The sequence below is a fragment of the Hipposideros armiger genome, unplaced genomic scaffold (genome assembly GCF_001890085.2).
Source record: "Hipposideros armiger isolate ML-2016 unplaced genomic scaffold, ASM189008v1 scaffold_2, whole genome shotgun sequence".
Taxonomy (NCBI): domain Eukaryota; kingdom Metazoa; phylum Chordata; class Mammalia; order Chiroptera; family Hipposideridae; genus Hipposideros; species Hipposideros armiger.
Genome location: NW_017731352.1, coordinates 5,989,914 through 6,013,223, shown reverse-complemented (window position 1 = coordinate 6,013,223; position 23,310 = coordinate 5,989,914). Strand labels below are relative to the sequence as shown.

Genomic DNA, 23,310 nt, shown 5'->3' with positions numbered 1-23,310 from the left:
CAAACATTTTTATGAGGTAAATGCATTTTCTTATTATGGTGAGGTAAGATCTTTTCTAGCTCTAACATCGCACGATGACATCATGAGAAAAAAACATTTATCAAAGCTCATGCCACAGTGTGGTTTAGTGGAAACAGCTCATTTTTGAGCCAGAGTGATGTTGGTTCGTATACTTGCTCTGCCACTTACTGCAGGTGACTTGGAAGAAGTTAAATCCTTACATTAGTTAGGATGTTTTGAGGAACCACCCTCTAGCTTGCTGGAATCATCAGGAAACTTATTATTTCACAACCAATCCAGAGGCTTCAGAGTTGGGCAGTTCTGTAACTCAGGTTGTTATCCTTCTGCTGTGCCAGACTCCCTGTTGGCTCCCGACTTCTGTTTTGGCTCCTTTCTCAAGCTGGTTCACCTTCATACATTATGGTATTCAGAGGAAGTCAGCAATCTCTCCACAGACATGGACTGTCAATCTTTCTGATTGGGCATCTCTGCCCCTGTCTGGACCAGTAATCTGGGAATGGGGTTCTGTTAGGGAGAGGAAAGGAGGAATGAACATTGGGTTTACCACTAACAGTGTTCATTACTCCTCTTAAGCCTCTGTTTTCTTTGCTGTAAAATGGGAACAGTGATATCTATCTCTGTGATTAACTGATATACAATAGGTAAAGCAACAAACACAAAGCTGATGTTTAATAAATACTAATTTCTAGTTTTAATTCTTTCCTTTACATCTTATAGGAACTTCTGTCTTCCTTTGGCACTGTCACATTCCATACTAGTAAGCATATATGTAAGTGACTCCCTTAACTGGCCTCTTACCTGTCCTCTCACCTCACAACCTAGAACATAGCATTTTATGTATACTTTGCAAATTGGTCAAATACCCTCTATTAACCTATCTTGGCCCATCTTATTTTTTCTTACATATTTCAACTTTATATTATTTCAAAGCCATGAAAGGGAAACTGCCAACAGTGTGTACATACTATTTATCAAGCTCCGGATCAAATGTAAACAAAAATCTCTTTTATTTCATGATCTGTAAAAACAACAAGAGTTGAAATAGATTTTTCTCCTTTTATTAAAAGAACTTCACCATGACCTGTGAAAAAGTCAGCAAAATAAAACACTCTATTTGAACTATTGTATCTTGTTTGTCCAGGATAGGCCAGCTCTTTGATACTTTGGGAAAATCTAGACTTCCTATGGTAGTTCAGCTGCTCTGGTTTCTCCAGACCTTAGTTTCTAAAAGAACTGTGTCTAATTTACCAGCAAGTCTTTTTTGGATTGTTTGGCCTTGAACCCTTTCTCGCTCACCATGAGAAAGTCACCTTCCAAAGATGTGTTTTCCAGTATGTGTGAATACTGGAGGGTCTTTGTTCAGGCATGTCTTTTTCAAAATATGTAGAGAAGGATTGTCATTTTTTTTTTTCCCTTATGGGATTTCTAAAGCACTCCTGAAACACCTGCGAAGTCCTGCAGAATTGTCACAACTGAATCATATAGGAAGATCTCCATTCTTTTTTTCTGCTTTGAATTTTCTACCTAAACAATGGGATCACTCTTGAAGGAGAGCTATCGATCTTTCTTGACCTCTTAAGTAGAATGTTTAATTCCTGCCAACCTCCATGGCAAGGGAATAGAAGGAGAGTGAAAAGTCTTGTGTCTCTGTTGACTTGAAAAATGCTGAAATGCTTGTCCGTTTTCAGTTACAGTTTTTTTGTTGTTGTTTTTTACTGTGTCTTTAGTTTTTAGATTTAGTGGGGACGAGATATCTATTGATCTACTAAGCTCCTTGAATACTGAAAATACTCAGATTTTGAATGGTTCCATCCATAATTCAAAGCTTCTGCTGGCATGAATCATTTCAGCCAGAGGGATACTTTTTAAAGGAACTATTTAAGTGTGTATTGATGTGTCTTATACATCTCAAATGAAGGTCCTGTAAATGTTAAATTTTGAAGCAGCACCATGAAAGTAGAACTTTGAAATAAATTGCAATTTTATTAAAGAAGCCAGAGAAGGGATATTGTGGCTATAATTTTAGCTACACATGCTAGAGTTTGGGGGGAAAAAAAAGTTTGAAATTTGTATTGCGTTTCCTCAAAGTGCTGTTGGTTACTTTTTGAAAGGATGACATATGGTTATAACTTGTGAAGCTTGGTTTTGTTTGGGCAAATATTTAATTTTAGTACCTTGCAGAAAAGTTTTGTGGACAGGATTCCCTTTGCTGTGTAACAAATGCTTTTACTGTTTAGCTAAGGTTTGCTGCCAGTGGCCCAGAGGCTGAAATGAAAAGTGAAATGGCTGTTGTTTCCCATCTAATACCAAATTTTATTTTTATTTCCACTACCCAACGTTAAAAAAAGAAATGAAAAGAAAGCAAAGATCAAGATCCAAAAGCTCAAACCAAAATTTAATTTCCTAACTAGAATAAGGCTGGCTTTGCCATGATGTGAAAAGTCATGCGTAGGAAACATTTGTTCATGGCTATACAGTTGGCCATATTGATTGCTGGGATTAGCAGTTGGATCAGGGATGCATTCCTGTCTTCAGACACTCAATCAGGCAGGTAACAACCAATCAAGGCTAAGCCTTTGGGACTGACTCAATTTCTTTTTTATCTTCCTATGGAGAAATGTTTCAGCTGTGCTTCTTGCCCCTATTTTTCAGTCTCCTTGAGAGAATGGAACAAAAGTTCAAGTGACAGTGGGTTGGAGAGCAGTACATTATCTGCCTCTTGTTACCCAGGACTTACACTCTAATGATAGAGCCATTGCCAGAGCTTTGTCTTAGTTTCTTTCTTGATTCTGTCATTTCTGTGTTCCATCTTGGAGCTTCTTATGGGCAGGGTCTAAAGTTTTGTGGAATAGATTCTAAGGGAAAACTGCTTTTGTCCCAGGTCATTTTTCATAAGGAGTTCTTATTTTGACTGAAAATTGCAGCATGACCAATGAACAATTGTTGGCCAGCTAAGAAAAATATATATACAGTATCTTTAAAAAAAATATTTGGAAAAGAGATTATACTTGGAGAATGATTTTTGCTATTTCTGAAAGACTCACATACCACGGGGGAAATTTTAGAGCCATGAGTCCCATTTTGCCATGTTAAGCATTGTGCCATTCAAACTTGTGAATCTTTAACTATGTGCTATGTGACTGAGCCGTGGAGGATTTGGGGACACTTACTGGTCAACCTGAGTTTTGAGAAGTAATTTGTTACTTTTTTTAAATTTGCAGCTGGACAAAAACAAAAGGTAGTATGAGGGTATTGTTAGAATTGTATTATGGTTGAAAATTTGATTGTCAGAAAATTTGTCTGTAATTAGCCATAAATTTCGTTTTATTGTGGATGAAGTCATGGACTCTGCTAGTGATGAAGTTCGTCTTTCCTCACTTAGCGTGCAAACCCTGTGGTACAGGGGCGCTCCTGTCTCCTCAGCACTGTGGTCAAGTTCCACTGCAGCTCATTTCACATGTTATCGCTGGCAGTGACTACTGAGTGGTAAGTGCACTCGATCGACACGGGCCCTGAATTTTTTTTTTCCCCTGCAGTACTTATGCATCTTAAGAACAGTATGATGAAAATGAAACATTTTCTATTTGGGTTAATTTAGGATCACTAATAGAGACATAAAGGCATTTGACTAGTATTTGTTTTGCTTTTACATGGTGACTGAACAGGGAGATGGGCAAAGAGTATGTTGGCGGGTGATGGAGGAGAGGTACTTGTTGCCACCACTTTTTCTGTGTTATCGGCTAATCACTTCATTTAGTTAGTCTCTGGCAAGTGTTCTGGCAACTTAGGTCTCACTTCTTATGGAGAAACTGTGACTCTTAATTTTGAATAATTATATGAATAAGAAAGGTTTGGGTTTTTCTTTAAATGGATTTTTTACTTCTTAAAACAAAGTGGAAGCCTGTTCTTTGCTTCTTCTGCTTCATCTTCTATTAGCCACTTGTATACTTAAAGGCATTTCATTGTTGGTATGAGAAGTACTCTTTTGGAAGCTTTCAAGTTGTTTTTCTGCACAAGTTGTTTACATTGCAGCTAGCAGTATCCTTATGTCTTGCCTCAGTGATACGAAATGAGATGTACTTTGGAATATCTGTGCATTAACTTTTGAATACTGGATGCCGGTATTAGTGCAAACTCAGCACACCATTATGTGATGAGAAAAAAAAAAAGAAAGAAACGTTTATGACTAGGAAAAAGTTCTTGGCAAAGAGAAGTTCCGTGCTGTTCAGTCAGTTACTGAAATGGAACTGAGTTTTCTTTTATTAGGTGTGCCTTTGAAGTTGAAATGATTCAGTGGTCACCTATGAGTATTAGCGTCGGGAGTTAGTTCTTGGAGCCCTTTGTGCTCTCAAGGAGGCAGTTTGTGAAGCAAATGCATAGCAAGCAAGTATATTATGACTTTTCTAAATAGCATGCCACAGAGCAGATGATGTTTTGGTATGCTGGAGTGCGGCAGTTGAGCCATGATGTGTTAAATGGAAACTCAGGCACTTGGTCAATCCAATTATAAATTTCTTCTCTTCATGTGACCCCATTTTCTCGGTGTGCATTTAATTGCTTTATAGTGATCCTGTCAATTTGGCAACCAGAAAAGATAACAAAAATAAAGTCCAAAGAGCTGATTTTAGAATTTTAAGTAAGTTGGCTAGGGAAACGTATTAAGTATGAGGATTACCATCAGGTTGGTTTTTCTTACTGTTGCTCTTGCTGATTGCTTTGACTGACAAGTTGACTGCTTTACGTAAATTTTTATTTCTTTTAAATTGGAAATGAAGTTCATGAACTTTGTACTGACTCGGGATGTGTGAAACGCTGCTCTAATCACTGCTCTGTTCAGTCAGTAAAGTTCCTCCACTTTTAAAACACCCCTGACTCTCAGGTTATTAATGTTCCTACTTGCTGCCACTTTGTTATCGTTATTTTGCATCGTCCTTGACTTGTGTGTTCAGGTGTCCTTCACCACATGAAGGAATGAAGCTGGTAACAGCCATTTTCAAGTATAATCAAAAATTACTTCCATGTTTTTCGACAAGGTTTTCTGGTGTCCATTTTTAGTACTCATGCTAAGGAGGAGGCCAGGGATGGCCCCTTCAGGTTTCTTGATGTGTTTAAGATGTGGCCAATGTTACTTGCTGGAACCGGCTCTGGAAAAGTTGAATGGGTGCCATATTTTTCATGCTACTGTTATGTCTCACTGTAAAATGAAGGAAGTGTTAATAACACTTCCTACTTGTTTAGCACGTTTTCCTCCCCAGCTCTCAAAGGAGTTGGCCAATATCAGGCTGGATTCCCAGCCCATGTTTCTATTATTTTCTAATTCCTGTAATGTAACGTTGCATAAAGACTTTCCACTTATTTTTTTTCCCCTTATGTTCTCCTAAAAATTGGAAAGTAGTATTTGCTATTAACACCTCAATTGCTCAGAGACTAAGAATAAGGCACATCTTGGCTAAGTATTTGACCCAGGATTATACTGTAATCAGCCACAGAGCCAAAAACAGAACTCAGGATTCTTTCTCAACTTCATTGTATTACTGAGCCGTAGTTTCTCTCCTTTTCAGATACTCTTACAACAGGACCAAAGAAAATACATTTCCAGGTACCAAAAATATTTCCCATGTCTCTTCTTTAGTGTTCCAGTGTTAGGATTTACACTAGATTTATTGTCTGAAGTAAAGTTTCAGTGCCAGTTATAAACATGATCTGATCTGTTCCCATGTCATTCCTGATTTGACTACTATCCCAGAAGGTGATGGATGGTTAGAGTATAATAAATGCAGCCCCTATTTTCTTTTTGTCCTTGTAAATTTGATTTAATATAAAGTTGCTTTCAGCCAGAAAATTTCATGAATGGGCATATGTTAATAAGCCAGACGTTTTTTTTTTTTCCTTTATGGCCATAAACCTAACAAAATATCTCCCCAAAGTGGAGTCAGTTAGAGTATATTAATACTTTGAGTGAGTACTTTCTGAACTTACAGGAGGAAACACCAACCACTCTGAAAATGAAGTCCTTCCTATAAAACTCGGCTGCTGCAGCCTGAATATATTTTGTGCTTTGAAATATTGGGTTGTCGGAAAAGTCATGACGTATTTTTTCTATGTTTTTCGTTGCAAAAATGCGTCATGACTTTTCCGACAACCTAATACATCCTTCCATAATTCTTTTTGTTAGTGAGTGTTTGTAGAACTTGAGGAGTCTGTAAAAACTAGAAGAACTGACTGTCCTGCTTCAAAAATGCTTTCAGAAAACTCAAACAGAGGATGAAGTTTCTGAGAGTGGCAGTTTTTAGTTTCCCTTCAGAGTAACAAAAGTGAAAGTTGCATTTTGATCAGTTTTGATTAGTCGTCTTAGTGAAAAACGTGAGCCCCAGTGCGTGTGCTGGTGTGCACACACCAAACTGTTTTCTTGTTTTGGTGCCCCCGCACGTGAACCATTGCATGTACGCACATGCCACACATAAAGAGTCCATTCTTGCTCATACGCAGCCAAAGGAGGCTGGCCACTGCGGTCTTCTGCTCAGTGGAAATTGGCAGCCTTTCTTCTTCTGTAAACAACAGCCTGATGTCACCCCATGCGGCAGCGATAGCGGACCCACTTTAGAGCTTCTCAACTGGCAGAACTGCTTGAAGGCCTGTGGCTGGCTTTGATCATCTTCAGTCACACTTGAATAAATGCAATGCAGAGCAATTCATTCGTGTCAGGAATACTGGAGTAGCCCTTTAAAACTGTTTGTAAAGTACTTATCCTTGAATTTTCACATATCATCCTAGCAAGAAACCTGTGTGATGAGCAGAAGAATTGTAGTTATTCCTATTAGAAAGGAGCTAACTCAAGTCCAGAGAATTAAAAAGTTAGCAAGTGGTGGAATGACTGAAATTCAGGCATTTTACACACTATTTTGTCTCTTTTTCATCCTATTGATTACCTTGTTTAGTAATTGTTAATTGTTCTGTTCTGTTACTTCCTCTCCCATCTAAAATGTGTGGGATGATGATTTGTGAGATATTTTTCTTTTCTAGTCAAGACATCTGTATGTTAAAATCAGATACAGCCTTACTGCATTCGGGAACTCCTAGACAATAAGGTAACCCACACCCTTGCCTCAGAGAGAGCCTTTTGAGAAACCTAGCATAAGTCTACACTCATAAGCTTAATGGGAAAGATTTATTAACAAGATGATCCCGTTCTTCATTTGGCCTCCGAAAGCTACATAAAATTGAGAGGATGAATGATCGTAATTCTTTTGTGTTGTTAACTGAAAGACACAAAACCAACATGAAAGGACTGTTCTATTAGTTAGAAATCAGAATTTTATTGGGAAAGCGGGGAGAGTTGAGCCACTGGTTAAAATATAACTTAATTTCTTATATAAAATAGTTGTCTTTCTCATGTGCCCATTTCCAGTTTATTTTCAGGGCAGTTATAAAAAGTGGGAAAGAACAGTTACCTTCCATGAGTTATAGTTGCATGTATGGCTTGGGAATACTTCAGGTTGTAGCTAACTCTTGGTGTTCTGTTTGTGTTTTTTTTTGAAATGGTTTTTCAGTGTGACATTAAGCACAGGTGGAAAGAGTGTTTAAATATGTGTGGACTATCCACAATAAATTACTCAGACCTTAACTTGTCTGCCCGATGCCCTAACTTCAGCCAGCTCCCCTGATTTTGAGGTATATGTTTAGGGAATGCAAATTAATGTTGATTTTAACTCACCCATGGCAGAAATGTATTAAAACCCAAAGTATTAAAGAGGCACACATAATTTAAAAAAATAAACTGCCTTCTAAAAAACTGTACTTTGGCACACAGTGAGCACTCAAAAATGAATTTTAACTGAAGCTATGATAATCAGAAGTCCCCTATATTAGCAACCTCAGTAAGCTAGCATCTACTCATATACAGTAGTTGACTAAAATATATAGTGGGTGAAAGAGACATTTTATTGCACAACTTAACATGAACAAAAAGAGCTCTTTCTTTTGTATTTTATTTCATTATATATATTAAAAAAAGATGATACTGTCGGCTTTTAAAATTACAACAGGTTGAAGGGATAGAGGTAAAGTACATAAAATCTGTGTTAACAAAGAAAACAAGTCGTGACCTTCCCACCATCTTTCGCTTCTTTCTGTGAGTGACAAAGAATAAGGAGCAAGTAACAGCTGCCGGTCCAAGCCTCTCACTTCTGTTGTGCAGGGAAGTCTGAAAGTCTGGGGTGGCTGTGGGAGCTGAGCAGCCTGTGCAGTGAGCTGCCAGCTTGTGCAGTGTGGGCACCAGCGTGGGGCTTCCCCAGCCCTGCCCTGAGGGGAAGGCCCACACCCACTTCTTACAGGAAGGGCCGCAGGGGGTCTGCCCAGCCCTGCCTTAAGTTAAAAAGCCCATGCCCGAAGTGTGCCAGTTTATCATTTCACAGCAGTGGAGTTCCTCATCACTGCAAGAGGCTGTTTGTAATTGTAAACAAATAGTAGTGAGGGCAGAGGACAGATGTTAGATAACCGAAGTCAGTGGTAGAGCGGTGGGAGAGCCAAGCTGGGCTTAGATTTTTAACTCCTAAGTAATTATCTTGCTGTCTCTTCCACAGTGGATATAATTAGAGCAGAAAACAAAATAGAATTTTCATTTTAACCCTTCATAAAGGCATGAGCCCTCCGTTTGAACTCTTCAGAGTTTGTTGAACAATACCATTTTGGCAGACGTGTTACAAGTAGCCAGGCCACCTGGGTCTGTGGGGTGCGTTGCAGTGTATAAGCATTCTCAGGGCCATTATTTTATTTCACACCCGCAGCTGCGGCCACCTTGTGAGGTATTGCCCTTCTCCTTTATAAACGAGGAAATGGAATTGTGCCTTGCCGAAGGGCACACAGCTAGTGAGCAGTGGAGCCGCAACTGGAATCCCCATCTTTGGACTTCTTCTGCTCCCTGATTCCCTTCCCCGCGCTGGGACCGAGCACTTTGATAACATCCAGCATTATGGTTTTCCGTCCCTCTCACTCGTACAGTCGTACAGCTACACAGAAAACCACAGTCGGCAAAGCCAGCTTTCGTGGCCAGTCATGTTGCTCACAGTAAGAACATATATATCATCAAAGAGCAGCTTCCTGGTTGACGTAGACATTCATAACCCCATAGAAAAAAGAGGAGCCTTGTGATTTCTTATTTGAAATCAGAATGGTCATACAGAATGAACCTTTAAGGACCATTCAGTTTTAATATACTTTTTTTTTTTTTTAAATCTAAAGTAAAGCCCTTCATAAGGAAAGTGAAAGTCTAGTCAGTGCAGAGACTGGGGCCCCAGACTCAGACCAAGGTGCTCTTTCTCAGACCAAGGACACCCCCTTAAACAGAGGCTCTAGTTCTCATTCCAAGAGCTAACTTGACTGGAGCTTCCTGCAGACTTTCCTGAGCATCTACCCTTTGCAAAGTGTGTGCTGGAAGCAGCCCTGCAGGAGTTTAGGATCAAGTAGGGGAGACTTAATCCAGGGTAAAATGCACCCAGCGCTAAGTGTTCAGCCATTTAAAAGACTTAGACTGTCACAGAGAGATTCATGGATAACCCAGATTTGGTCTCAGCCTTCTGGAAACATTTATGAAGAAGCCCTTTCTTATATGACCTTCTAGTTGTATGAAAAATAACAACTGTGGCAACTTTGGAGCCTTTCAGAATAACGCTGCCCGTCCCTGAGAAGCCGAAAGTGTAAAGATTAAAAGCAAATCAAATTGCAATTGTTAGCACCAGCATATTTTCCTTGTGCCTTGTTACAAAAGCTCTGCTAATAACTTTTAACTCCTTGGTGGATATTTTCAGAGAGCTGATGGCGACCAAGTCACATGCTTGCTAGCCTTCTATAAAAGCCGCTCAGCTGAGGACCGGGAGAGCCTTTTTGAAACCCCCGATAAATTGGGCAGCCTCCAAGTCAAGCTGACTTGATAGGGAATACAGAATTGAACAGAATAATTACAAGTTCTATTTTATATAATGAAATTACTTTGCCAGCAAAAACACTCACGGAATGCCTTTGTAGACCTAACTTGCATCAGAATTAAATTTGTCTTTTCTCGGTAGTTACTACCTAAGCTGAACAAACTGCATTGTGTAAATGGGTCAGTTTCTGCAGTGTTCTGCATGAAATATTCAGGTATATACAAAGGCAGTTGGATTATAAATTTCAAGGGCAAACTAGCCTCCAGTAAAGCAGATCTAGGAGGAAGCTATATTTATATTCTTAGAAGAGAAGTTTCTCTTACATTTGAAAGCTGCATGCGGTTCTCCTAGTCTCTTTGCTTGGTTCATGCTCACCTGTCAGCTCCAGGTTATGCTTTTCAGCCAGCCTCTCTTCATCTCTCACATTTTTGCTTTTTAGTCTTTGAGTCATACTCAGAATATGCTTGGTTAGAATCAGGTGATCTTGCCCTCACTCCATTCTCCAGGGCCTAAGAATTTGATGGAATGATTTTGGGTTAGTTTTAAAAAAATAAAATAAACAGATGCCCTATTGACTAAGGTCTGTGCAGTATCTTCTACCATAATGTGTCTCACTGGTTTCATTTCAGGCCAAAGACAGACAAAATAGTATAAATGGTGCATATGTGAACTTGCTGAAGAGGCTTTGAGGGCCCTACCTCCACTTACCACGTTTACCCAAAAGTGTCCTGCATTTCATTTTGCTAGGGAAGACCAAAGTTGAATTTCAATAACAATCTTTTTATATTTGTAGCCTTTTATGAGTTGTGCTAATTTTCCCTCTTAGATGATCAATGGTGGTGGTTACTTCCATAGGGTTTATGGCAAGAACCCAATTCATTATTCATTGGGATTTAAAATTTTCAATTCATCACTTTAGCCCCCAAGACTTTAGGAGAAAAACAGGCATTGCATGTCTGTCCTTTTGAAAGTGTCAGAAACCTATCCTATTAACTTAGCAAATAGAGACTTATTGACTTGCAGAATCTAAGAAAGGCATGGGCCACCAAACTGGGAAGGGCAGTATCGCAGTTGGCCTAAACGTGACCAGAACTCTCTCCATTTTTCACCTCTGCTTCTTTCTGTATGTTTGCTTTATTCCTTCTCATGGCAGACCATTTTTCCACATGACTGGAAACATGGCCACCAACAGTTTATAGCTTCTGTCTGAAAAGTCCTCTGGATGTCAAATTTTTAAAAATCATAGGCAGGGAACTCATCAGATTGATATGAGTCATGCATGTGTCCATTCCTGGGTCACTCAGTAGGGGTCAGGGAGGGAGGCGTCATGTAAAAACATGGCGACACGTGTGTTTATCCATACAACTGAAGTGGGTGGGTGGCTATTCCCTGGGATAACAGATGGTTGTTGGGAAGAAAATTTCCCAGCATGTACGAGTATGCTCACTACAACATGTCAGACTAGTGCCTTTTAAATGTTTTGACAGAAACCCATAGTAAAAAATACATTTTACATTGAAGCACACATATACACACATGTTTAATTGAAACAAAATTTCATGAAACAACATTCACCTTCACTATGTACAAGCATTCTGATATTTTCTATTACATTCTACTGTAGTTCATGAAAAAAAATACTGATTATAATCCACCTAATTGATTTTGTGACTCATTAATGGATAACGATCTGTAGTTTGAAAAATACTATGCTAGACATTAAAAGTAGCAAGTAGGTCATTTCACGTACAAATGGATATTTGGGCATGGACATTTATTGTCTTGTTGAAGAAGTAACTTAACATTCTAGAAAGATGCTAGGCCTCAGAGGGTGACAAATACATGACAGGAATGCCCTTTCCAGTTCCCATGGTGGATATGACCTTGCTTTTCCTACCCAGGAATATTCTGGAGCTCCTCCTCTGCCCTTTGTAAAGGAAGTCAAAGAAATTCAGTCAGCTGCACTCCACTGTTTTGGACTTGACTTTTGCTGGGAAATACTGAAATCCTGTGGACCTAGAAAATTTCCCAAGATGTTTTCAGTTCTGTTTTAAAACAAAACATCAACACCACTTTCTTGAAAACTTTATTGTGGCAGCATGAAAAGTCATCTTTGCTGATCATTGTAATACTATAAATGGATGAGTGATATGTTTACTTATCCAAGAGTCAGTTGAAAAACTAAGGTCTCTTATTTTTGATCTTGTATTAAAACATTTGAATCCCCAGCCTTCTGTCAAGTTGAATTGAGAGATTCAGATGGAAACTTGACAGCAGTTGTGCAGAATGATTCCTGAATGAGACATACGAAGATGCACAGAAGAGTGGTTAAGTTCCTTACTGTGAACAATCAGGAGTCCATAGAGATCCTAAATAACTGATAAGCCTGTAGTGCCCTGGATCTCACTGTGAAAAGCAAAGCGATGAAACGTTTATAAGAATACATTGGAGAAGAGTTAGGAATACAGAGTGATTTCATAAACAAGACACAAAGAATACTGACCATAAAGGAAAAGATAGATAAATTTCTATCTTTATAATAGTATCTAAATACTATTGATGAACTTCTGTTCACTAAAAAGACTGGACAAAGTAGATTGGGAAAAATATTTAGAACACATATAACAGACCAAGAACTTATATTCAAGATATATAAAGAAATATTGGTGGGAGTGTAAATTGGTACAACCATGCTAGGAAAAAGTTTGGCAGTATTTAGTGAGTCTGAAGATAAGATACCCAGTAGCTTCACTCCTAGATTTGTGCATTAGAGTAGCAGTTCCTTAAACCTTTGATGTCACTGCACACTTCAAAAAATTATTGAGTTCCTCAAAGAGCTTTTGTTCTTGTGGATCGTATCTGTTGATTTTAAAATACTTATTCATTAAAAATCCCCATTATATGTTAGCATAAGTAGCTTACTTTTTATGAAAAATAAATTTTATTAAAAAAAATTAGTGGGAAGAGTGGCATTGTTTTATTATTTATTTATTTTTTTTAAAAGATTTTTATTGGGGAATTGGGGGGATGGGAACAGTGCTGGGGAATTGGGGGAAGGGAAACAGACAAGTTGCTGTCCTTTTGTTGTTCAGTCTAGTTGTGGAGGACGTTGCTTCACTGGCCCAAGTTGGCACCATCATTGCGCTCTTCCCGGGGGAGGCAGATCAGTCGCCGGCTTCTGGAGGGCCGCTCACTGCGGCTGCTGGCCTCTCACGCTGGCTGCTGGCTACACACGGTAGCCCATGGCAACCCACTGCCACAGGGGCTGCAGCCTACGCCGTCGCCGGCGACTCATGGCAGCCCAGCTCCAGGTTGAGCTGTTGTTCAGCATCTTAGCCGTAGAGGGCAGTGTCACTGGCCCTCATATGTGGGATCCGAACCGGGGCCCTCTGGCGTCCCAAGCCAGTTCTTAACCATCGCGCCACTCGGCTGGCCCAAGAGCGGCAATGTTTTAAAGTTTTGCAGTTCTATTTAATGTCTACCGTAATAGAAGACAGCTGGATTTTCATATCTGCTTTTGCATTAATCTGTTGTGATATGTTGTTTTGGTTGAAGTATACGAAGAAAATGTGGCCTCACCCAGATAAGTAGTTGGGAAAAAGGAAGAGTATTTTAGTAACTTTTTCAAACAATTGTGGGTATTCTTCTTTGGTACTTAACTAAAACTACAACTGGTAGTTTCTTAAAGGTTGGTGGCAATGTGAAACCTGAAACCATATCAACACACTTTTAATTATTTTGTTACATTAAAATCTTTTAGTTTACCCTGCACATTGAATGGATTTTACTCATGCATGATTTTGTAACATCGTACATTGATAATTGGAAAATATTGGTTCACTGAGTTGTGAAGATCTTTTCATTGTTGACACACTTCATTATACAACATTAAAATGTCACATTCTTTAACTTCACTACTGATCTCATCAGAAAAGTGTTTAAGTATTGGGAAGCTGTCAAGCACATAGTGGCAGATACAAGTTTACTGAAATTCTAATTTTCACTTGAAAGCCCAAATTTTATCACTGGCACCCAAACTGTCAGTTGTTTTTCTCGAAGTGATTGGCTGACTTGTCTGCCAGATACTCAAGTCTGAATAACCATAGTTTGTCTGACTGTCATTCCTTCTACTAAGAATGGTGTCCCATGAAAAAAAGGCAGCTACGGTCATCCAGTTCAAAGGCAAACAATTGCTCAAGTGCCTTTCTCCAGGCAACCTTTGTACCTTGGTATGTGGCAGGAGTGCTTTATGTGTGCTCTCCCATTTCATCCACAGAAATATTAAAAGGACGTGTATTCAAGGGTAGAGATTTTTTTTTTCACTTTAAAAAACTTTTCAGTTACAGTTGACTTACAATATTACATTAGTTTCAGGGGTACAACATAGTGATCAGACATTTATATACCTTACGAAGTGATCACCCTGGTAAATCTAGTACCCCTATGACACCATATGTAGTTATTACAATATTATTGACTATGTATTCCCTATGCTGTATGCTACATCCCCATGACTGTTTTTATAACTGGCAATTTGTACATCTTACAGGGATAGAGATTTAATAAAATTAATATATTTACTGCTTCACCAAGGACATTTTAATATGAACCCGGCATGTTTTCTTTAGAGTGTGGAGGTGAGGAATACAATGAGTGCTAGTATAGTTTGGTGCTGCTGCCTTTGTTCATGTCACATTGAACTCATCCAAAATTTTCACTGTTTCTTAACAGTTAAAAAGGCAGATAACATCTTAGAACTATTATGAAAATAGTTGACTTTGTGGACCCCCTGAAGGGGTCTGGAGATCCCCAAGGCCAGGAGTTAAACCATACTTGAGAACTGCTGCCCTAGAGAATGCACAGCTCTTATGGTCCAGGATACATCAAGGATACGTGCGTGCGTGCATGTGTGTGTGTGTGGGGGGGGGTGTGGATGGGGCTATGATCCTGAAGGGGTACATAGTGGGGAGGGTGTTCCCGGGATGCTGACAGTGTTGTGTTTCTTGACCTGGGTGGAGATGTTTGTTTTATAATACGCGAATCTGTCCATTTATATTTATGCCCTTTCCTATACCTCTGTTACTTAAAAGTCAGATTCTCTTACTTTTCCTAGCATTGTTAGTTTCTGGTTTAGAGATGTAAAGTGTTTTGAGAAGGGAGGAACCCCTCTCCCCCTCCAGTGCTTCCCTCTTTGTATTGTGTGCAAGATGTGTGCGTATATGTCAAACCTTTTCTTCTTTTGGGGCTGTGGTTCCTTTGGTTATATTATAGTTGAGATAGGAATTCAAGTACTTCTAGTGCATTTCCCCCCCTCATAGTTACTGACATGCTAAGGCAATGAAAATTAGTGGGGAGCTTTTTTTAATTCAAAAGTTTATATAGTGCTTAGTTATTTAAAACTGTCCCTATCCTTATTTTCTGGAAGGGGAACAAAATGAGAAGTGACTTGAGTAAGGACACAGGGAAGAATAAAACCATTTCTAATTTCTTTTGCTGTTATTAAATCATAAGGCTATGGTGACTGTAAATGAACTAAGAAATAGTAATAAGATTTTGGCATTACTGGATTATCTTACTTAGGGTCATGCTATTAGAACACTTTTCACTTTAGTTGTCTAATTTTATCTCCAACACTGAATTAAGCACTTCAGGTACTAATGACTCCATTTCATAGATAAGAAAACTGAGGCACAGAAAAGATCAGTAATGAATTCAGTAGCAAAGCCAGGAGTAGTCTAGATTTCATGACTCCTAGGACTTGCTTTTCCCATGAAGCTAAATGGAATTGTAAGGAATTCAAGATAGTCATCAAATTCTGGACATTTTTGTCTTTGCCTTGTCGGTCCTCTTGCTACAAGCCAAGCTCTCCCACTTTTGGTCAGGAATATCAGTGAGTGTTTCCTATGGAGTCAGCACCATCTACCATGTTTCCTGATGTTCTGAGACTTGGAAGGAGGAATTAGAAAACCACAAAGAATTCAATTTCAGTTTTGTCTGTTAGAAACCGAGTCTGTTGAGGTGTGCCTTTGACGCTCCTAATCATAGCCTTGAACCTGAACCCACGTGCCATAAGCAAGAGGAGTGTTATTTTTCTACCTTTTAAGCTGTCAGGATGACTGGGAAGTGGTAGAGTTAGTTGGACTGCAGATAAAACCAATTCCCTTTCAGATATACCTGATCTCCCAGCAGGACTATCTCCTTGTTCCTTGGCAGAGGTTCACACACTCGGGATTTGTGTGTGTGAGTGTATGCACTAAGAGAAAAGAATTATCCCAGCTTGGTTGCAACAGATCAGGCCAGGATTGCCTGGACTCTGGAGGATGTGTGGAATGGCATGCCCATAGAAAGAGCCCTGATTTAAGTGGACATGTGCAGGCTTCATAAAAGTAGCTGAGAGTCTCTGGCAACAGAATGAGGCAATTAGAAATTACGACGCTTTTTATAGTTTGTCCAGACCAATCTTTTTTCTTATTTAAAGTACCATTTACCTTTGTTAAATGTTAGTGTCCCCGAATAAATAAAAACATTTTTGGATATTCCCTGTATTTCACAGCCAGGATCCCCCTTCAGTAACTGTTTTTCTCATTAGCTCCTACCGGGATATTATTTCTAAGATTTACGTCTTAATCCAAGTCTTTTCACAAGTGAAATATAACAGAAATCTAAGAAGCAAGTTCACTAATTGCATTTTTCCTGATCCATTTCAAATAGGGCAGTCTAATTCTAAGCAGCCCCTACACGCAAATGGCTGCGGCTCTTGCCCGGTTTTCCTCTTCTAACCAGGCCCAGATGCTGCCGCCGCGGAAGGCGTTGTCAGTGCTCGTGGGGACTCTGAGGGTCTGCGTGCCGGAAGGAGGGAAAGTTGTGATAGCTCACTGCATATGCAAACAACTAAAAGGTTCATTAATGATCCCTACAATGTGAATTATTTTTATGAACAGTGCTTTATTCCAAATAATCTAATTGAACTCTACTCCCTGGGGGAGCTGATATTTTGAGAGAGGTAGGACAGGAGGGAACTTTTAGCGGGAGATAGTGGTGGGAAGAACAGGACAAGGTGAGAAGCTCAGGCGATTTAAAGCCTCAGAAGGTCCTGGGAAATGGAGAGAGGAAGACTGAGAAGTGGGATTGGGAGCAGCCTTTCCCCAGAAAAGGGGGAGAATTCTTCTTCCTCTTCCTCCTCCCTACTGAACCGCATACACATTGTTGCTAGGACCCCAAACTCAGGTCGACACTTAATTCTGTATCAGCCTTCTGGCTGCACACTCAGTCACCTGCAGAGTTTTTAAAGAAGTACACATGCTTGGCCCTGCCCCAGTCCTTCAGATCTAAGTCTTTCAGGGAGTGAGACTCAGCAGCACCTCGGGTAACTACAATACATGTGGGTTAAGTGTACTTGTGAAGGCTAGCCCGGAAACCGGCCCATTCCTATTTCTGAACAAGTGGATACTTTACACACACACACACACACACACACACACACGCATGTGCATATACGGTTTTAACTTCACCAAAACTGAGTCCTTCCTTGATTCATCAATCATGAGGCATATAGAATCACATGAGGCATGTGATTGCTTTTAAGGTAGAGAAATGTTTTATTCATAAATAACTATAAAATTTCCAAGATCTCATGAATGCCATCATAGAGGCATAAATTGGGAAGACAGTTCAGAGGAAAAACAAAGCATGTCATTAGAGCCAGCAGGGAAGGCTTTTTTGGAGGAAGTGCAATTTGAACTGAATCCTACAGGATGGGTAAGGCTTTGGACAGTGAGGATGAAGAGGGGAAAGGCATTTCAGAGAAAAGGAATGTTTGAGCAAAAACTTGGAGATGGAAAGTCCAAGGCACGTGTAGGAACAGTAGATGGACCAGTTGGGGAGAGAGCTGAAGCTCATGCTAGGGAATTTGGCAAGTTAATGCAGGTTTTGAAGAGGAGGGTGATGTGGATAGCACTGTCGGTTAGGAATCTGAATCTGATGGTACACTGAGGAGAGAGAACTAGAAGTGGGTGTGTTTTCATAGACATACGTCTTCTCTGAAGAAAAGAGGCCACGTGAAGAAGTGAGAGACTAATACGTGTTGAACAATGAACAGTGGTAGTGGGGTGACATGGAGAGAATGGGAAATAGTAGGGGAGGTGGCTGGATCAGGGGAGAGGAAGCTCACTTTCCTTTCCTTCACTTGACCCACTGTTGCCCAGTGTCTCCATATTATTCTGCAAAATCTCTGTTGGCCCATTTCAAGCCACTGTTTGGGTTATTCCTAGAGATGCAAAGGTGCAGAGAAGAGCTGGAAAATTTTTTTGAAAACTACCTTTTTTTTCCTGAAGTTATTATTTTTTAAATGAGTATAGATAGAATACTGGGAAAATGAAGATAAGGTGTTTCTGTTGCAACCTGCTTATAACTGCTAATTCCTCCCAAATTATTTCTAAAAACTTGGCAGTAGAAAGGCTTCCCTAGAAAACCATCTGCAGCTCTCACTTCCTTGAATCTCACTCTTCCTTTGTCAGGCATTCTTTATCTAATGGCCCAGATGAAATGAACTCTTTGGGAGAATCTGAGTGCATTTCCACTTAGGAGCGAGAGAAATACTTTATTTAGAAATAGGAAGGGTTTTGTCGTAAATTAATCCATGTGGCTGCAAGAACTCTATCCAAACATTAAGGGAGGTGAGTGGGTGTGGAACACCTCTCTTGGATTTGCCTGGATTAGGCCTGGACTCAGATCTTGAGAAGGGATAGCAATTTATGTATTTTTAATTAATACAAATATTAAGAAGGACAAGAAAGGCTGCTGTTAGTGTTGCCTTAGAAATAAGACTAATTAGGCAAAACCATACATGGGAGAAGTTATATATAATCAGTGAGATTAGGGGTGGGAGGTGGCTTTCCTTTAGGAAGTTTCTCTACTTTAAAGAAATTGAAAAATTGGGCTGGCCGAGTGGCGCGATGGTTAAGAGCTGGCTTGGGACGCCAGAGGGCCCCGGTTCGGATCCCACATGAGGGCCAGTGACACTAACCTCTACAGCTAAGATGCTGAACAACAGCTCAACCTGGAGCTGGGATGCCTTGAGTTGCCTGTGACGGCATAGGCTGCAGCCCCTGTGGCAGTGGGTTGCCATGGGCTACTGTGTGTAGCCAGCAGCCAGCGTGAGCGGCCAGCAGCTGCAGTGAGTGGCCGTCCAGAAGCCGGCTACTGATCTGCCTCGCCAGGGAAGAGCGCAATGATGGTGCCAACTTGGGCCAGTGAAGCAATGTCCTCCACAACTAGATTGAAGAACAAAAGGACAGCAAGTTATCTGTTCCCCTTCCCCCAATTCCCCAATAAAAATTTTTAAAAATCTTTAAAAAAAAAGAAAGAAATTGAAAAATTGATATGGATAGGAAGACAATGAAAAGACAATAGAACAATGTTAAATGTTTTTTTGTTGTTTTTTAAAAAGATTTTATTGGGGAATTGTGTTAGGGGAACAGTGCTGGGGAATCGGGAAGTTGCTGTCCTTTTGTTCTTCAGTATAGTTGTGGAGGACATTGCTTCACTGGCCCAAGTTGGCACCGTCATTGCGCTTTTTCCAGGCGAGGCAGATCAGTCGCCGGCTTCTGGACCACTGCTCATGGCGGCTGCTGGCCGCTCACGCTGGCTGTTGGCTACGCACGGTAGCCCATGGCAACCCACTGCAGCAGGGGCTGCAGCCTATTCCATTGCCGGCAACTCACAGCAGCCCAGCTCCAGGTTGAGCTGTTGTTCAGCATCTTAGCTGTAGAGGTTAGTGTCACTGGCCCTCATGTGGGATCCAAACCGGGGTCCTGCTGCTCAGAGCCGGCATCCCACGCCAGCTCTTAACCAACGCACCACTCGGCCAGCCCAAAGTTTTCATTTTAAGAAAGACACTTAATCATAACCCTCGAACTGTTTTTACTTTTGACATTTGTCTTAGTCCATGTATGTATGTTTTTATATAGGTGTGAATAATATACATATAATGATGTATTCTGGAATGGGCACTTAAAATACCACAATAATTTCCTTGTATTTCTATATCACTTTTATAATCAAAATGTATTTAGTATTATATTCTATTATGTTTATAAATCATAATTTATCAAGCAGTTCTATAATGCTGGATTATTAGATTGTTTCTTGTTATTAGGTACTAGCGAAACACTGAATTGTATATCTTCTACAGATGGCATTTTGCTTTTATTTGGTCATTTCCCTTCAATAGATTCCTTGGAGTAGATTTATTTAGTCAAAGGGTATAATATCTGTATGGTGCTTGTCTCAGTTCCTTTCTGAAAATGAGTGTTTTCTGTATCTGCTCAACAATAATGATAACAAACCTAAAAACTAAAACTTTTCTATTTTACCACAATTTTAGTTTTTAATCTCAAATTGACAAAAACTATCATTCTCTTAAATTTAGTATCATAAAAACATTTATATCTGTAATATAAATTAAAAATAAATTCAGTTCCTGAATTTATAATTATCTAAATAAGCTATATCCTTTATTATATAAAACAAACCCCACACATTATCTTCTCTTTTCTTCAATATCACCAGAAAGTTTATATCACTAATTATTTTTAAAACTATAAATCCCTATAAAAATCCTAATATTTCTTCGTAATATGCTAGGTCAATTCAGTCATATTTGCATACCTAGTATGTATGTCTCAGAGTTTACATTTAAAAAATTGATATTTGTGCATACACATGTATATGTTTCTTTTGTTAAATTTAAAAAGGAAACCCAACTTTTATTTGTGCTATTATATAGAGATCCGGAATATTAAAATACAATTTTCTGCAAGCTGCAAGTCATTTTGTGTTCAGGTGGGTCTTTTTCCAAGGACTTATTTTCTAAGTCTGATATATAGCTATGTTAAGACTAAAATAAGCTTTGTGGCTTAGAATAGTCTCCTTGCCAGCCGGTCTCTGCCACACTTTTCTTTCCCCTCCAGCCCATCCTATTCATTACTCCCAGATTAATTTTCCTAAAACACTGCTTAGTGAAAAACCTCACTGAAAAACCTTAACTGACTCCCCATTTCTAGATGAACTGAGGATAAACTTTTCACCTTAGCATTTAAGACCTACGACAAACCATGCCTTTGCAGGCTTATGAGAGCCACTGGTGAGGAGATGAGTGTGCTGCTTTGGTTCCCTGCCCCAGATTTAGTCAGAAACCTCTAGGGGAAAGACCCTCTGAAGTCTCTCACTCTCTTTAAAGCTCCCCAGTCAAAGCACCACTAGGCAGGGGCCAGGAGCTCTGGTGCTGGGCGAGGGCAGACACAGGCTGACATCCTGGTGTTGCCATTTACCAGCTTAATGATTGCCAGCACGGGCGCAGGCCTCTTTACACTTAGGCTTTCTTCTCTCTGTCAAATGGGGTCAAATAGTGTCTCATGAGAATAATTGCAATTATGCATACAGTAATTGGTACAGGGTAAGTACTAAATAAACATTGGCTGCTGCTGTTAGATAGTAATAGTAATAAAAGTCATAAGCTTTGCGTTCAGGCAAATGTGGGCTCAAATCACAACTGTTTCTCCTCTCTTTAGATCTTATCCAGATTACCTAATTCCCTGACCCTCAGTTTCCTCATCTACAAACAGGGCTAATAAGGCCTCCCTTATTTAGTATAAGATATTAGCACATTGTTACATAGTTGGCACACAATGATAGCGACTGTTTTATTATGTGCCAGGTACTGTTCTAAGCTCTTTATGCTTTTAACTACTCTTCCCATGAGCTCTATGAGGTGATACCACTCTTATTATTTTACAGATGAAGAAACTAAGACACACAGAAGTTAAGTGACTTGCTCAAAGTCACACAGCTAGGAAGCCAGGGATGTGGACTCAGTCCTCTGACTCCAGAGCCCACTCTCCTCTGTCATACAGTGTTTCTTCTCATGACTACATTGCATAATTCTCACTTCATTTGCCTACCATCACCTCTATCAACACTGACTCTCTTAGGAAGGTGAGTCTATCCCCACAGCACCTAGCAGGTACCTCATCTGTAGAAGACACTTAACAAGTATGTGTTCAATTGAGCATAAAAAACATATCCATTTCTCACATCTGGTCACGAGGGAACTGCTCTTGGCTTCAGACAGCCTGTCTTCTGGCAGACGGGCTTCCAGCCTCAAATCAGAGGACTCTAATTTGGCCGCTGAGCTGTTTTCCCAGGCTCTTCCCTCTGAACTTTAAAAGTCTGTGTCCTGAGGACGGGAGGAAGAGAAGATGGATCATAGGATTTGGCAGGGAACCCCCAGAAGGACCAGGTACCTGGAAGGCAGGCTGCCAGCGGTGCTGGAAGCTACGAGGCCAGCCGAGGAAACAGCTGCCTGGGGGAAGCAGGTTGAGCTGTCACCGTGTTGCCCTTGCTCCCTGAGCGCACCAGGAGGAAACTCCCTCCTGTAGTTAACCCTGTCACCACTTCGATTTCAGAGATAATGCGTTCATTTCCCAAAAGTATGATCCTGTTTATACTCGCTGTTTCAGAGGGGTCATTTCTGAGATGATTGTCTTGTCTTCTCTAATCTCTTTTCCATTCTATATGCATAACGAGAGGATCAATTGCCTTCTCTTTCATGCTGCTACATTTACTTACTTGGATTTCACACTTACACTTTAAAAAACCCTTAGATTTAAGCTTTCTCCAAAGGAGAAATTTAGGCGTACACCTTTCTTTATTATTTACATCTGAAAATTTGGAGATTTAGTCAGAATTCCTATCTTCATGAGTGATCTGAAATTCTGTATTACAGTTGTGATTGGTTTTCTTTCATACTAAAATTTTATCAGGATCTTTGATTTTTTTCCCTTAATTATCAAATCTGTATATATTCATTGTAGAAAACTAAAAATTGCAGAAAAGATTAAGTTAAAAAATAGAAACTATGCTACATTCTGGAATTTAGTGATACTTTTACCAATTCGACAGATGCTCTTCCACTGTTTTTTAATGAATAGACACACACATAATATGGACATACACATATAATGTATACACACACAAATACCTTTTACGAAATTAGGATTTGGATATAGGTACAATATCTTAATTTTATTGCATGATTTACAAGTATCATTCTTTGAGTTGTTTAAAAAATAATGGAAATGAATGAAAAGGGGACTCTGTATGTTCTGACAATCAACATTAGGCATTTATTACTGACACATTTCTTAGGACCAGGCAGCCTATTGTTCGAGCTCCATTTGAGAGTGTGTCTCAGTAGTAAGAGTTGCTAAAAGAAAATGAGCTTGACAGGGACTTTTTTTTTTTTTAAAGATTTTTATTGGTGAATTGGGGGGATGGGAACAGTGCTGGGGAATTGGGGGAAGGGGAA

The 23,310-nt window shown here is 39.7% G+C and overlaps 1 protein-coding gene across 4 annotated transcripts in view; it reads left to right on the top strand.

The window, feature by feature from the left end:
- Window positions 1–23,310, top strand: part of SERTAD2 (SERTA domain containing 2) — a 121,860-nt gene that overhangs the window by 11,001 nt on the left and 87,549 nt on the right. For 2 of the 4 annotated variants that reach the window (XM_019635445.1, XM_019635450.1), the window contains one exon: window positions 3,404–3,507. The exons of the other annotated variants lie outside the window; for them this stretch is intronic. The gene's annotated coding sequence lies outside the window, so the exon portion shown is untranslated. The remainder of the gene's footprint in view (window positions 1–3,403; window positions 3,508–23,310) is intronic. 4 annotated transcript variants of the gene reach the window in all.